This window comes from Onychomys torridus, chromosome 9 (genome assembly GCF_903995425.1).
Source record: "Onychomys torridus chromosome 9, mOncTor1.1, whole genome shotgun sequence".
Classification (NCBI taxonomy): domain Eukaryota; kingdom Metazoa; phylum Chordata; class Mammalia; order Rodentia; family Cricetidae; genus Onychomys; species Onychomys torridus.
The window spans coordinates 67,933,997-67,950,668 of NC_050451.1; the positions used below are offsets into that span (position 1 = coordinate 67,933,997).

The 16,672-nt window shown below is 43.7% G+C and overlaps 1 protein-coding gene and 1 non-coding gene across 2 annotated transcripts in view; both read left to right on the top strand.

The window, feature by feature from the left end:
- Nucleotides 1-47: 47 nt before the first annotated feature.
- Nucleotides 48-16,672, top strand: part of Elf1 (E74 like ETS transcription factor 1) — a 93,963-nt gene continuing 77,338 nt past the window's right edge. The window contains exon 1 of the mRNA XM_036198530.1: nucleotides 48-193. The gene's annotated coding sequence lies outside the window, so the exon portion shown is untranslated. The remainder of the gene's footprint in view (nucleotides 194-16,672) is intronic.
- Nucleotides 224-295, top strand: Trnae-uuc. The gene has a single exon. It is a non-coding gene; the product is annotated as a tRNA-Glu (tRNA).

Here is a 16,672-nt window from a genome sequence, read left to right on the forward strand (position 1 = left end):
TCGTCCGTCCGTCCGTCCCCCCCTCCCGTCTCCCCGCCACGCCCGCGCGCTCCGCTCGTCCGTCCGTCCGTCCGTCGGGCTCGTCCCCGCGCGCGTGGGACAGCAGCGGCCGCGGGGGCGGGCGGCTTCGGCGGGAGCTGTGCACGGCGGCGGTGGCGGCGGCCGAGGCGGCAGCTTGGCTGACGCTAGTCAGGTGGGTAACGGCGGCGCTCTCGGTAGCACTTCCCATATGGTCTAGCGGTTAGGATTCCTGGTTTTCACCCAGGCGGCCCGGGTTCGACTCCCGGTATGGGAACAGTGTAAGTTTTCTTTCTTTTCCTTCTTACTATTTATTGCTTTGGTGGAGTTTGGAGACACTGATGCGCTTTTTCTAGGGGATCCGGCTCACTTGTGTGTCCGTGTGGGGTGAGTTTGGGAAGGAACCGTGGAGTCGGTGGATCGTGGGACGGGCAGCTGGCTTGCGCCGAGTCGCGCTCGGGTTCACCACCACCCCCAACGCCCGGGTCGGTGCGGGAGGAGTCTCGCTGTCCCCGAGGCTGTTCCCCGCCCTCAGCCCGTACTTTTCCAGGCGCTCGGGAGGTGATGATTAACTCGGGCCTCGCCTTATCAACCCCCCCCCCCCCCCCCCGGGTGCCCCCTGGGGCCCACACCCTGCTCGGCCGCCCCCTTCGGACTCCGGCGGCGGCCGGGGCGTGCCCGCCGTGCCCCACTTACTGTCAACAGCGACTCGAGACCCCCCTGGGCTCGCCGGCCCCCGCCGCTCCCTATCGCCGGCCCCCGCCGCTCCTTATCGCCTGCCCGGCCTTGGGATCCCCCTCCACCCCCCACTGCGTGCACCCGAGCCGGGTCCTCCGCTCCCCTTTCCCCCTAAGCACCCCAGCCTCACGAGGAGGCCGTTGCAGAAAGTCTCTTTCCCCTCTGGAACTCTCCTTTCCTCTGCAGACGCACCAGAAGCTGCGGGAGCAGAGAAATGCCACTGTGATGAGATGTCTTGAAAAGAACAGACTCCACTTTTCCGGGAGGCTCTTTGGAGCGTCACTGATTTAAAAAAAAAAAAAAAAAAAAAAAAAAATCATGGGGTGGAGGTGGAGCTTTGGGAGACAGAAAATTAGCCCGGAGACTGGGGAGGGGATGTTAAAACAAAGTTGCACTGTACTTTTAAATATAGAAGCCCTGTGTTTATTACAAAGAAGGGGCCCAGCTGTGTCAGCAGCCTGAGCGCTGTAAACGAAACAAAAGCGTTATCTTAAATGCAAGTTGAAATTAGAAAATTGGGGCAGCTGTAGTGTTTAGTCTGTTGGGCCTTTTGGGCACAAATAAGGAAAAACTGACTCCCGCGGATGCGTTTCTGGTCAGAGGCTTGCCCAAGCAGAAGTTTTGGTCGTTTGTGTGTTCCCAGAGTGTTTTATAGCCTTAACTGACACAGCTGAGTTTGAAAATGGCTGTTAATGTGATCTGTGTGATTAAGTAATCCTTAATTGGCCCTTCCTCGTAAAAATTAAGACCAGAACACCCCGTTAACAAATACTTAAAATCTTGTTAACTATTCAAGCATTTACCCATGTCAAGGTACCCCCCCTCCCCCCTCCCCCCCCCTCCCAGATGTTTTGAGCTTCCTGATGTTCAGGCATTTCAGGTTGGTGGGTAGTGCGGGATGGAGTCACATTTCGGCTCCTGCGGTTAGCTGTGGGACAGTGTGGAGGTCTTTGACCGGCAGTGTGTTATGGCTCTAGAGCCCTAAGTTCTGTGTTCTGTTATCTTCGTCGTCATTATTAAGCATGGTTTTGCCATGTGGCTCAAGATGGCCTAGAAGTCACTAGGAGCCCAGACTCCTGGGATTGGTGATTCTCTCTCCTTTTGCCTTTCAAGCAGTAGGGTTACAGGCATATGCCTCAAGGCCTAGCTTAGATTCTTTCTGGGGCTTGGGTAGGATAAGGAGGGCAGGTTGAAACATCTTCTCATGTTCCCCAGTGTAGCCTCAGAATCTGTGTGGTGATGAGAATAACCTTGAACTCTTGATTTTCCTGTCTCTTCAGTGCTCAGATTACAGGTATGTGGCACCAGGTCTGACTAGATTTCAAGGGAGGTAGGAGAGTGTGTCAGAGCCTCTGGAACTGGAGTTATGGATGCTTTTAAGCTACCATGTTTGTACAAGTGCTGGGGAATCAAACCCCATCTTTGCAGAGCAGTAAGTGCTCTAAATGTCTCTGCAGCCCCCTAGGTTCTCCATAACAGCACACGTTTCACAAAGTTTAGATAGATCTTGAATAGGTAATGGGGGGTAGAAGATTTTCATTTAAAACTTTCATGTGTTGTGTCATTAAGAACCAGGTACTAAAGACTTTATTCCAGGTTTAGAAGAAAAATCCCTGTTTTGTTTAATTTCTGCAAGAAAATGCAAGCTATCATAAACTGAATCGTAAATGATTGCAGGTAGGCATACTACTTATCTGGGGTGAGTTCAGGGAAGGGGCAGGGTGACAGAACTCCTGCCTGAGATACAGATGTCCTCTCTCTAGCTCTGGGCCAGGTGGGATGGTCAGGCAGCTTCTGAGTTGTGGAATTGCTCCTGGAGCACTGAGGTGAGGTGGAGGTTCGGCTCGGCTCAGGGAGGGGCAGGAACGGAGAGTATTTGCCTTGCACCCTGAAGAACTGGTTGGATTTCTCCTAGTGGGTAATGTAAATCATAAAGTCTGAGGTGTGGGGGAGCCTAGGACCAGGAGGCTAGCGGCAAGTCTGGTTGGCAGGTGCATGGTGCCTGGAGGGAGATGGTGGCCGACCAAGAGGAAAGGCAGGGATTTTAAACTTGGTCATTTTGACTAGGTTACAGGTTCTTTTTTTTTTTTTTTAATTTTTATATTTATTAAAATTTTTTCCATTTTACATACCAAACCCAGTTCCCCCTCCCTCCCTCCCACTCTACCCCCATCCACTCCTCAGAGTGGGTAAGGCCTCCCATGGTAGTCAACAAAGTCTGGCATACCAAGCCTAGCCTCTCCCCATTGTAGCAAGACTGAGCAAGGTATCCCACCATAGGGAATGGGCTCCAAAAAGCCAGTTCATGCACCTGGGATAAGTCCTGGTCCCGCTGCCAGGAACCCCACAAACAGATCAAGCCACACAACTGTCAACCACATTCAGCAGGCCTAGATCGGTCCCATGCAGGTTCCCGACCTGTCAGTCCAGAGTCAGTGAGCTCCAACTAGCACCGGTCAGCTGTCTCTGTGGGTTTCCCCATCATGATCCTGACCCCCTCTTCTTCTTCTTTTTTTTTTTTTTTAAGCAAGAAGTGACCTTTTAGATCAGGAAAGTTTTAAAAACATTTTTGTCTCTTTGGTTTGTGGTGTTATTTTAAGACTGATTCTCATTGTCATAGCCCAGGTTAACAGATGTGTTCCACCACACCCAGCTTTGTCTCTTTGAAAAGCTTGAAAGTAGCTATGTTAGGTGAAAAAAAAAAGATATCTTGCTTCAAAAGACTCAAGCAATATAGGAACATGTAGAATATTTTGCACCTGTAGGTTTTATGTTTAGGAGTTGAATATTTTCAAAATAATAAAATGGAAAAGCAATTAATTAGATTTGGAATGAAGAATAGGTTTAAATTATGAGAGTGATTTATTTACAATGTCCTTTGCTGGACCTTGATAATTCCTGAATAGTTGGGAAGATACAGTCATAAAATCCATGAAGATTCTTCCTTTAGGTTATATGTTGTTGTTTGTTCTTTAGCTCTTAGTTCTTTGGGTCTTTTTACTCTTTGGAGGCCCGCCACCCAGATCCCAAATAAATCACACATGGAGGCTTATTCTTAATTATAAATGCCCGGCCTTAGCTTGGCTTGTTTCTTGCCAGCTATCCTTAAATTATCCCATCTGTCTTTTGCCTCTGTGCTTTTACCTTTCTCTATTTCTGCATACCTTTCTTTCTTACTCTGTTGCTGGTTGTGCAGCTGGGTGGCTGGCCCCTCTGGCTACTTCCCCCCACCCCCATTTCTCCCTCTATATATTCTCTCTCCCTGCCAGACCCGCCTATCCTTTCTCCTGCCTTGCTATTGGCCATTCAGTTCTTCAACTAACACAGCTTCACAGAGTCAAACAAATGCAACATAAACAAAAGTAACACACCTTAAAATAGTATTCCCCAGCAGTTGTGTCTTTTAAACCAAAAGCCATGGCCAGTGGTACCTAAAACGTTCTTTCTAGACCTCTAAATAGCTAATTCCCCCAGGCAGTTTGTTTACCATCACTACTGCCAGGGGCAGTCAGATGCCTGAAAGCTCAGTGAAGGGTGAGAACACCTGTGTTGATGGACTGGCAAGACAATAGGAGACAAGGTGAGTTAGGAAAATTCAGTGGCCTTCATCTGCCCCTCTGCCATTTTACTACATTTCAGCTACCATTGGCTTTCTTGTTGATTCTTGAATGTGCTTCTGAATTTTTTTTTTTCTTTTTTCCCTGGTTTTTTTGAGACAGGGTTTCTCTGTGTGGCCTTGGCTGTCCTGGAACCCGCTCTGTAGAACAGGCTGGCCTCGAACTCAGAGCTCTCCAGAGTGCTGGGATTAAAGGCATGCACCACCACTATGCAATACTTGTTTTTCTGCTCCCAACCCTCAACATCTCAGGTCTGCCTTGCTTTCTCAGAGAGGTCTTTTTTTCTGGTCACATTAGGTAGGCTCTCTCTTTTCAGTTACCTTCTGGCTAATTAACCTTGTTTGTTCATTCATTTTTTTTTCCCCTTTGTTTGCTTTTTACTGTGGTTAACTTATCTTTTTTGTTTGTCTTGTTTTGTTTTGTTTTTTTCGAGACAGAGTTTCTCTGTAGCTTTGGTGGCTGTCCTGGAGCTCGCTTTGTAGACCAGGCTGGCCTCGAACGCATAGAGATCCATCTGCCTCTCCCTCTGAGTGCTGGGATTAAAGGCGTGTGCCACCGCCACGCGGCTATGTTTTTATGAAGAGATCAGTGCTTGCTCTGAAGTGGAGGAGAAATGGGAGGGAAGGTACCTCCTAATGCAGTTATATTTAAGGTACCTGAAAGACTCTAAAATTAGATTTTATTGATGATGACATAACTCTGTAAATATATAGAAGAGCATGGAGTTGTATACTTTATTTCCTCAAGTTGTTGTTACATGTTGGCAAAACTATTAAAAAAGATTGAAGCAAAAAAAAAAAGCCTATGGAATATTTTATCTCTAAATATGCTTATCATTTAGACATTACCTCTTTAAAAATAACAACGAAATAGTTGGTAAGTGAAAGTATTTTTCGGTTGTTCTAATAATGCAGCCCATGCTTTAAGTAATCCATGAACGTTGTCAGGTGACAGCGCAGTGTGAGGAAGGTTCAGACTGAACCCCGAAAAGGTCTCTAAGGGTCACATCAGGGTCTGTGGGAGGCGGTGGAGGAAGCAGCCCTTGAGAAGGGCATGGAAGATAGCTAGCTTAGGCTCTCAGGATTCAGATGGGGTGGGAGACCAGGCATGTGGAGGAAGCGGACAGGAACAGAGCCTGTTAACAGTCGCTAGCACATTTCGGCTCAAGTGTGGGTACAGCAGGATAGGAGTAGGAAACCAGGCTGCAGGAGTAGATAGGGTCGGTGGGGAGTGATGTCAGAGTTCTGGCGGTCCCGCTGCCTGCCCCCACCCTGCTCAGCCTCTAGGGTTTCTAGCCCACACTTGTTGGAGGAACCCCACCACCTACCTGTGGAGTTAGGCTTTGTCCTGTCCCTGAACTGTCAGCAGGGTGACTCTGCACTGGGGATTTGGACTTGCTTGTCCTTTCTCTCCAGACTTGGAGCAGTGCATGGCATCTGTGAGCCTCCAGGAAGTATTCGACTGTCTGAAAGCCAAGTTACATGAAAACAATTCCTGCTGGGAATCTTCTGGATTCTTGACAAGGAGATTTTGAGAGGTTCTGGAATTGGGGGCCAAAGGAATTTACTTTGCTAGGAAAATGAATTTCTGGTAATATGAGCTAATGAATCGAATCAGACAGCCCTGTGCAGGGTCAACTGGAGAGCTGTGTGTGGTGTCCATCCACACTTTCTTCTCTTTGCTGTTTCTACGCACGCTTTCCCTGGACCACAGTCTGGGCCTGGCTTGCTGTGCAGCGACTAGCTGGTTTCTCTGCTTGCTTCTGGTGTCTCCCTGACTAAGTAGGGTGGTCACAGCCTCACAGAGAGCCCAGGTTCAAAGGCTGGGCTGCAGGGACTGTTGAGACGTCAGAAAGTAAATACCCTAAAGAGAAACAGGGAAATGAAGTGCATGCTTTGTCTTTTCATGGAACAGGCAGTTTTTGCTCATAGTGTGGATCTCTGTATGTTTATGAGGTGAGTTGCTCTTTGAATACTACAAATTTGCTTCAGCAACCAAGTAAAGACTAGGACACTGCCACCCTGTGGACATTTAATTTAGAACTAAGACCCCCAGAAACTAAAGGCAAGCCTCACTCATTTGAAATTAGCTATTCTATAACTGGCAGTGGCTCTTCTATCTTGGTGTATGTGGTCCCATCTATTAAATAGTAAGCTTAAAGTTTATCTTCCTAGGCTTCTAAAGAAAGGGAACCCAAATACAATAGGTTTAAAAAGGCTATGATGACCAGGCATGGTGCCACATGTCTCTAATCTCAGCACTCAGAAGGCAGAGGCAGGTGGATTTCTTGAGTTGAGGCCAGTCTGGTCAACATAGAGGGCTCTAGGCCAGCCAAGGCTACATAGTGAGACCCTGTCTCAAAATAACACACAAAATAAAACAAAACAAAACTATAAAAAAGGCCGTGAAGAAATTCAAGCATGCTGTTTAGAGTCTTTGCACCAGAAACTTCGTAAGTTTGTGTTTTAATTTATTTTATTGGGTGTATGTTGTTCTTGTATTTTGAGACAGATGGACGGGGTCTATGTTAGCCCAGGCTAGCCTGGAGCTCATTTTGCAGCCCTGGCTGGCTGGGCTTCGAAGTAGAGCTACTGCCTTAACTTCCTGACTCTAGGACTGCAGGTGAGAGCCACCATCTTGCTCACATTTTGTTTTTAAAAATACGTTGTGCTGCCAGGCGGTGGTGGAGAAAACCTTTAATCCCAGCACTCGGAAGCCAGAGGCAGGCGGATCTCTGTGAGTTCAAGGCAAGCCTGGTCTACAGAGTGAGTTCCAGGACAGCCAGAGAGCTGTTACACACAGAAACCCTGTCTTAAAAAAACAAACAAACAAACAAACAAACAAAAACTACAACAAAACACAGTGCTGTGTGAGTACTATGTAAAATAGTTTTTTTTTTTTAAAAAAAAAACTTGTACTTTTTTTTCTTGTTTTAAAATAGGCTCTCATTCTATAGTTCAGATACTGATTTATTTTTAAGTAATATTTTATAGTATATATGGAATTGCAATCTAGACCTTTTTCCCCCTAAATTGAATGTGGCTTCTCTCTCTTTTTTTTTTTTTTCTTCGTGTGGGTAAAAATTCTCCCATGTTTTGGATGACCTTGGTAGTACTTAACATAAATGAGTTTGAATATTATATGTTATTTATTTAAAATAACAGTCTGCTTTCAAATAAAACCATGGTAAACTGAGTTAAAAATGCAATGGGATTGCAAAAGACTCTTGCCTCTGCGACCCAGGAAATGGCTCAGGCCTGGACTGTACAAAATAACTCTCTCAGCACATGAGCTGTTTACAGCGGTCATGTCGTAAATTGCTTACACACTTGAATTCCCTGAGGTGTCAGGATGGGTGGGGTAGAGGCACTTGGTGTTGAAATTGTGTCAGTACTGCTGAAGTTTGGATAAAGTTCAAGTGGGCTGGAATGACGTTCTAGGCCAGTGATTCTTGAGTGTTCTGAAATCCACACTGATGAGGTTACCTTGTCCTATAAGGTACCTGGGACCGACTCGGCCTTTTGTTGTTTCTGGAGTAACTGCAATCTAAGTGTTAATAATTTTTGATATTTAAATATTTCTGACTCAGTTTTTCTGAAGTGTGGCAAGGTGCTCATGGTAATAGGTTTAAATGCTCAGTTTTATTTAACTGTACCAAAGTAACTTTGGGATTGTAGGTGATGTTTCACAATTCTTTTTTTTTTTTTTTGGCTAGGTGCATAGCTTATACTTTACAGTCAATAAATAACTTTTGATTTCAAGTGAAGTAGCCTGTGTTTAAAATGTATAGATTTAAGTGAGTGAAGTCATCCAGCTTCCGAGGCAGGTTTGTATCACTTGAGCTGTGCTAGAGACCACCGTGGGCTGCAGACCCGAGAGAAAAGTGTGGCCTGTGACCCTTTACAGCCATCCAAAAGGCAAAAGCAGGAGCTTACAGAGGTCTAAAGGGCAGACTCTCTTACATATTTTAAATTTTTTTATTTTTAATTGTTCTGAGGGATGGGAAGGATATGCCATGCCTCGTGTGGAGGTCAGAAGACTACTTTCTGGAGTCGAATCCTACAGACCTTTTTATGTGAGTTCTGAGGAGTGATAACATTTTATACATACATATATATATATATATGTATATATATACACACAATATATATATATTATATATATTTGTTCTTTAGTGATTTTGCTATTATGCTGTTAAAAATGAGAATCTTGTAAAACTTCAGTGTTTAGTTACTGTTTAAGCTAACACACACACACACACACACACACACACACACACGGGCTTCTCTCTGCATCTGTCTTTAGTCACACAGCACTGGCTGCAGTAGTATGCCTTTTTCTTTTCTTTTCTTTTTTTCTTTTTGGTTTTTCAAGACTGAGTTTCTCTGTGTAGTTTTGGTGCCTTTCCTGGAACTCACTCTATAGCCCAGGCTGGCCTCGAACTCACAGAGATCCGCCTGCCTCTGCCTCCCGAGTGCTGGGATTAAAGGCGTGTGCCACCACCGCTCAGCGCCTTTTATTTTTTGAAGCTCTCTTTTCATCCATGTAGATAATTAAAGGTTTTTTTTTTTTTCCCTTTGAAAGTAATTCTAGCATAGATGATTTGGAATTTTTGTAAGGAGATAATTATTTAGTAAAATTTATATATGGATTTTAACATTTTTAAATATAAACTACCTATTATTAAGGAAATACCTTTTATTCTAATTCCCTTCTTTGTCTTTACATTTTTATTTTATTTTGTGAGTATACATGTTCCCATGAGTGGTGGGAACAATGTGTGTGTAGGTCAGATGACAACTTTTGGGTGTCAGTTTTCTCCTTCCAGACCCTGGGACTCCAGGCTTGGTGACGAGTAAGTCACTTCAAGTCTCTGGCATTTATCTCCCCGGCCCTTAGTAAATATCTTTGATTTTAAACGTTTCCCTGCTCTTGGATCCTTGAGGTGCTCCTAGCCGAGGGGCTTTCCAGTTTAAAAAGTCTTTAAGTTGTCTCAAACTTTTATTATTTTTGTTCTTTTGGTTAAAAATCTCTTCAAAATTTGGAATCGGAGGCCAGGACATTCCTAATAACAGGATGTGTTCATTTATTGTCCTGTGAAGTTATTTGGATTCTATTTCCAGATTTAATAAAACTTTTTTTTTGTTTTTACTTTTCAAGGCTACAATGTTGTTGCTCCTGCCAGCTTCTCCAGTGTTATCAGGATATCTTGGTGCCAAGGGCTGCAGCTCCCTGTTGAGTGGGAAGAAGGACAGGGCCTTGGTGCTGTGTCCAGTGTGTAGTTACCAGAGCTGAAGTGGATGGAAGGGCCTGACAGGAAAGTCATGAGCTCAAGTTGATGGGGAAGGCGCCCCTTAATGGAGGGTGCTGTGAGAGGGCGCCCTGATGGGCGGCGGCAGGATACTGGCTTTACTAAGAACTCCAGGCCGCACTGGTGGTGGCCTGTCTGGGATTTTTTTTTTTTTTTTTTTTTTTTTCCCCCAAGACAAGATTTCTCTGTGTAGCTTTGCGCCTTTCCTGGATCTCGCTCTGTAGACCAGGCTGGCCTCGAACTCACAGAGATCCACCTGGCTCTGCCTCCCGAGTGCTGGGATTAAAGGCGTGCGCCACCACTGCCGGGCCCTGTCTGGGAATTTTAGAGATGACTAAGAATGTTGTTTCCTTTGTGTTCCTAGTTTGTGCCATTCACATGCACCATAATTTTATTGTCCTTTAAAATTCTTCATCGGTAGACTTCATGTCCTTGCATTGTCAATACTTACTAGAGAGGTTCTTAGTTTATCAAGCATGGTTTTAGAGTGTGTTTAACCATGAAGTTATAGACAAAAGGCATATACTAAGTTTACTTAAAAGGCAATTTACTAGTGCACACCTTCCAAGACAGCCACTATAAAACAGAAAATAGCAGCTGTTGGCAGGGAGTGATTTCTAGCCTTGTGTTTTGTTGCTGAGAATGTATACTGATTTCCTCAAAAAGTGGGTTATCTCCTGGAGGTATTTATAGTCCAATGTTTATGACAACATTGGTGTAAATAACCCAACTGTCTATCTGTAGATGAATGACTAGCCTGGGTGGTCTCCAGACCTTGTGGAGACCCTGTTTGGGGAAGAAGAGATACAAAGAGAGATCAGGATGCCAAATACCAGGAATTGTAAGCCCTGTAGGTAGTGATGAGGGGTGACCGACAATGACGGATACCAAGAAAGACCTGGTCTCCAAAATTAACAACAAACTAGGGAGTGCAGAAGTAGGATGGGGTGGGAGCAGGGAGAAAATGTGTCTTTTTTTTAAAAAAAAAAATTTTTATAGCCTTTAAACACAAATTAATTACTTTGTAAAATTTGCTTATTTTTATTTTATGTGCATTGGTGTTTTGCCATGAACACAAATGGCTTTTACGTTTCTATGACATATCAGTTTGGAGCCCTAGAAATGGATAGATTTGCCCAGGGAGAGTCTGGAATGAGTGGGAATGCTTTGACTAAAATGTTGAGTGTCCAGGAGACCTGGCAAGAAAAACTGAGAAAGAACCTAGACCACTGTTGTAGAAATACAAGACAGTTCTCCAAGTGTTGGCTGCTTTTAACTCTGGGAAGCTATTGCTATAGTTAGAAGATGACCTTGAACTAATGATCCTACTACTTCTAACCCATAAATGCAGGGCTTACAGTGGGTGCCACCATGCTCAGCTTTCAAGGCCAGCCTGGAATTCAGAAAACCTTGTCTTACCTCCTTCACACACACCAAGAGGTGAAACTAGCTTGACCCCTCTCCCTGGTTATGAGTGGTGTGTGTTCCATTGGACACTTCCCTCCCCTCTCTGCATCCTGAGGAGCTTCCTCAGACCCCACTGCCTTTGGACTACTGTAATCTTTCTGCTAATACCCCTCCTTCTCAGCCTCTGTATCAGAATGCCCCATCATTACTCAGGTCAGTGGTCGTCTTTCCACAGAGGCTGTTGCTATCTCTGAGGTAGACTCTCTTGGTCACTTTCTGGGTCACTGTTAATTTTCTTCCTATATAGACAAGGGACCATGTCTGAATGATTCATCACAGTCTACAGGTAAACTGATGTGTTTTGAAACAGTGCTTGGTACAGAGTAGATGCTTAGTTACTGGATAACCAATACAGATCAAAATCTGACTAAACAAAGCATACTATCGCTGACTTTCGTCAACCATTGATTTCACCACTCAGAGATCATACTTGTATAAATGCTGACTGTGCAGTCACCTGTACCATTTTAATATATATGTCACCTGAATTTGCCACCTTTCCATATCTATACCATTTTATATAGACAGTCACTATTTTGGTGTTTACATGTATGTAGTCTCTGTGTGTATATAGACTGTCAATATTGTGTGTCATCTTTTTATTTTTTTAATCTTAGTATTTTTTTAAAGGATTCTTTAAAAAATTAGTATTATTATTTTTTCAGTGTGTGTGTGTGTGTGTGTGTGAGTGAGAGAGAGAGAGAGAGAGAGAGAGAGAGAGAGAGAGAGAGAGAGAGAGAGCTAGCTAGTGTGGTTGCCCTCTGAGGCCAGAGGTGTTGGCCCTGTGGAACTGGAATGTGGCTGGGAACCAGCAGACTCTGGCACTCTGGGAGGGCAGCACATGCTCTTAACCACTCTCCAGCCCACTCTACCTTATTTTTTGAGACAGGGTCTCCCACTGAGGCTGGAGCTTATTGATTCAGTTAGATTGGCTGACTAATGAACTCCAAGGCCAGTGAGCCTTTCTCCTCCCAACCCATCAGTACTGGGGTTACAGATGCGTAGATGCATCTCTTACATGGGAACTGGGTGTCTGATAAGGTCCTTATGCTTAGATAGCAGGCACTTCACCAAACATGCTATCTCCCCAACCCAAGACAATCATGTTTAAACAACTAAATAATAATGAGACATTCCATATAATGGGATAGAATTTTTTAATAGCTCCTGATTGATGCAACAGTTGTTTTTAAATTTTTTATTACTTTGAACAATGCCATGAATCTTTCTACAACTTTGTGTATATATTTTGTTAGAAAGAGTTTCTAGGATTGAAACTGTTGGTAAAACACATTAAACACTTTGGGGTATTTTGACTGTGAAATCGCCTTCTGGAATGATACTCTTTGCTCTTCTCGAGAGAATGAGAGCATTTGTTTCTCTCTTGCCCTCTGTAATCATTTGACTTTCTGCTAATTTAGTGGGTGAAACATGGTACTGTTCTTGTGTGCTTACTCTGAGACTGTCAGAAGAAGGATCTTTTCTTGTGCTTGGCCATATTTCTTGTGGGAAGTGTATTCATGTCCTATACTTTCTTTTTTTGTTAAGATAATTTGATTTGATAAATGGATTTTTAAAGTTCTATTTTATTATGAGAGAATTTTAACATATAGCAAAGTGGAAATTGTATGTGCACTTACATGCCTACCTTTTGGATTTTACCATTAATATTTTAGGATATGTGCTTATCATACTTACTTTTAATTACATTTATTTATTTGTTGACTGTGGGTTGGAGGGTGGTGCTCCAACTCACCTTATTTTCCCCTTACCATCTGGCCTTTTGAGACAATTTTCTTCACTGTAATCCAGGTGAGCCTCACAGTTGCTGTAATCCTCCTGCCCCAGCTTCTTCAGTGCTGGGATTACAGGTGTGTGTTGCTATGCCAGGTTTATGTAGTGCTAGGTACCAAACCCATAGCATTGTGAATGGTAAAGACTTTATCAATTAAGCCAACTACTCCTCAGCCTTAAGATTTGTTTTATTATTTTGGGGTGTTTTTTTAAAGATTTATTTTTATTCACTTATTTGTTTTGTTTTGTTTTTCAAGACAGGGTTTCTCTGTAGCCCTGGCTGTCCTAGAACTTACTCTGTAGACCAGACTGGCCTCGAACTCAGAGATCCACCTAACTCAGCCTCCTGAGTGCTGGGATTAAAGGTGTGCACCACCACCGCCCGGCTTCTTTTCTTTTCTTTTTTTAACTTAATGTGTGTGAGTTCTTTGCCGTACCACATGTGTGCCTGGTGCCTGCAGAGAGCAGAAGAGAGGGTTGGCTCCTCTGGAACTGGAGTTACAGCTGATTATGAGCTACCATGTGGGTGCTGGGAACTGAACCTGGGTCCTCCGCAAGAGCAGTCAGTGCCCTTAACCATGGAGCCACATCTCTAAATGCCTAGTTTTTAGTTTTTGAAGTACAGAGTCTGCCGATTTTAGACAGACGTTCACATGGATGAGCTCCTTGAAATGTATGTATTTGAGACTTTGTTGTTGTTTTGCTCTCTGGTGTAGCTTAGGTTAAGATATTTGTAAAGAGCCAGGCAATGATGGCACAGGCCTTTAGTACCAGCACTCCGGAGGCAGAGCTATGTTGATCTCTGTGAGTTTGGGGCCCGCCTGGTCTACAGAGCAAGATCCAGGACAGGCACCAAAGCTACACAGAGAAAATTACACAGAGAAACCCTGTCTCGAAAAACCAAACCCAAGCAAAACAAAGATATTTGTAAAATTATAGCCTGGCAGTGGTGACAAATGCCTCTAATCCCTGCATTCCAGAGGCAGAGACAGGTGTCTTGAGTTCAAGGCCAGCCTGGTCTACAGAGTGAGATCCAGGATAGCCAGGGCTACACAGAGAAACCCTGTCTCAGAAAAACAAACAAAGGTATTTGTAAAATTTTATAGGGTCAAGTCATTCCTTTACTTTTTTTCTACTTTTAGTATTATATTTAGAAAGACATTCCTTACCAATTATTGTATAAATGTTGATTTGTGTTTTCTTATGGTGCTTTTGTTTTTAACATTTAGGTCTAATTGTAATCTTTTTAATTTTAAAAAGATTAGCATGAGTGTGAAATTGTTGGCTAATGCCAGTCAGTGACAGACCTTTGCTTGTGATATTTTTTTAAGGAGAAATAGAATAGAAATATTTTTATTGAAGTCATTTTAACTATAATCTTGTATGTACATAGTATTGGATCTATTTTTTTAAAGATTTATTTATTTATTATGTATACAGAAGAGGGCGCCAGATCTCATTACAGATGCTTGTGAGCCATGTGGTTGCTGGGAACTCAGGACCTCTAGAAGAGCAATCCATGCTCTTAATCTCTGAGCCATTTCTCCAGCCTGGATCTCTTTACTGTTAGTGTTTTATTTTTGAGATAAGAGTTCCCAAGCTCAGACTGACGTGGAACTGCCATGTAGTCCAGGCTGTGCTTGAACTCACCATCCTCAGGCTTCAGCCTCTGAGTGCTGGGATTGTATGTATGGCCACTAAGCCTAGCTCAGATCTCTTTACAATTTTTGTTAGTTTATTTTTTGGCACAGGGTCTCGCTCTATAGCCCTTGTTAGTCCGGAGTTCCTTTTTCTCTCCCGAATTTTAAAGACTCCTGGACTTCCACTTCTCTTCTGCTGGAATTCAGCAGAAGCTCGAAGGATGAGGACTAAAGGCGATGCAGAAATGATAGCAGAGGCAGAAAGGGTCGTGAATTCTGGGAACTTCTTCATTATGTTAGAACTGTCACAGTTCTAAGTCTTTGTAGAAGATTATGCTTGCATATTTTCCTATGTCTTCATTTACTTGTTATTCAAAGACTTGTTTTTGACTGGACTGAGACTTAGAAGTAGAAGATCTCAGCAAGAGCAGCTGACATCTCTTGGCAATCTGTTCTTGGTGGTTTTCTTGGGCTTTCTTCATTTTCTTGGCCAAAAGTTTAGCACATTCTGCAGCCTCCTCATTTTTCTTAGTGTGTTGTTTTTCAGAACAATATGTCAAACATTTGTATTGTAGGACATGTTGTCTTAGGGTTTCTATTTTTGTGCAGAGACACCATGACCATGGCTACTCTTCTAAAGAAAAATGTTTAATTGGGGGTGGCTTATAGTTCAGAACTTTAATCCATTTTCATCATGGTGGGAAACATGGTGGCATACAGACAGACATGGTGCTGGAGAAGGAGCTGAGAGTTCTACATCTGGATCAGCAGGCAGCAGGAAAAGAATGAGACACACTGGGCCTGATTTGTGCTTCTGAGATCTCAGACCCTGCCCTCAGTGACACACTTCCTTCAGCAACACCACACCCACTCCAAAAAGGCCACACTTCCCAATTGTGCCAGTCCCTATGGGCCTTTGGGGACATTTTCATTCAAACTACCACATATGTGAAGTAACGAGACGCTGAATCTTAGGTGCTTTGGTTCTGGACTTGTTAACTTCTTTAAGGACTTTCTGATAGCACATTGGCAGATATCATCATCTTTAGAGAGATTGAAAAGCTTTTGGATTCTGCTAGCTCTTTTGGGCCCCAACTGCCAAGGCACAGTAATATTGTACCCTTGTATCTGTTGGTTCTAGCATATCCTTCTTCCCCCCACAACAATAACACTCAGATTGACATCCACAATGCAAACTCAAACAGACTTGTACTTCAGTTCTCTTTGGTCTATAACAGTGGATCTCAACCTTCCTAATGCTGTGACTTTTTAATATAGTTTTCATACTGTGGTGACCCCCAACTATAAAATTATTTCATTCCTAGTTCATAACTGTGATTTTTACTACTGTAAAATAGTATTATAAGTATCTGATATTAGATATGATATTAGACCCCCCCAAAAGGGTCGTGACCCACAGGTTGAAAACTGGTGGTCTATAGCAGTGGCCCCCACTCAACAGCAGGCACGGTCTGCCCTGATCAAGACACTGCTTCATAGGAAAACAGTGTTTGTGGCTCTACCATTGATTCAGACCACATAACCCTCTGCTCTTCACCAGGAGCACCAACACCTACTTCTGTGTCCATGCACTTCTCATAGAAAGTATGAAGCTTGCGCTCACTGTTCACTTCAGTGAGTTGTTGACAGCCAGTGGCTAAAGAAAGAGATACTTGGCTGGGGTGGTGGTGGTGCACGCCTTTAATCCCAGCACTTGGGAGGCAGAGACAGGCGGATCCCTGTGAGTTTGAGGCCAGCCTGGTCTACAGAGTGAGTTCCAGGAAAGGCGCAAAGCTACACAGAGAGACCCTGTCTAAAGAGAGAGAGAGAGAGAGAGAGAGAGAGAGAGAGAGAGAGAGAGAGATACTCAGCTTCATTGTGACACAGCCAACCACCTAGAAGGTGCCACAGAAGAGGACAGCTGTCCTTAAATACGGGAAAGGCCTCCTGAGGTTGTGGAAACTAAATTCTAAAGTTCAGACTAGTGCTGGTGAGAAGGCTCAGTGGATAGAAGCCCTTATGTGTATCTTAGTTAGTTCTCTCTTGCTGTGATAAACACCATTACCAAAAGCAATTTGGGGGAGGAA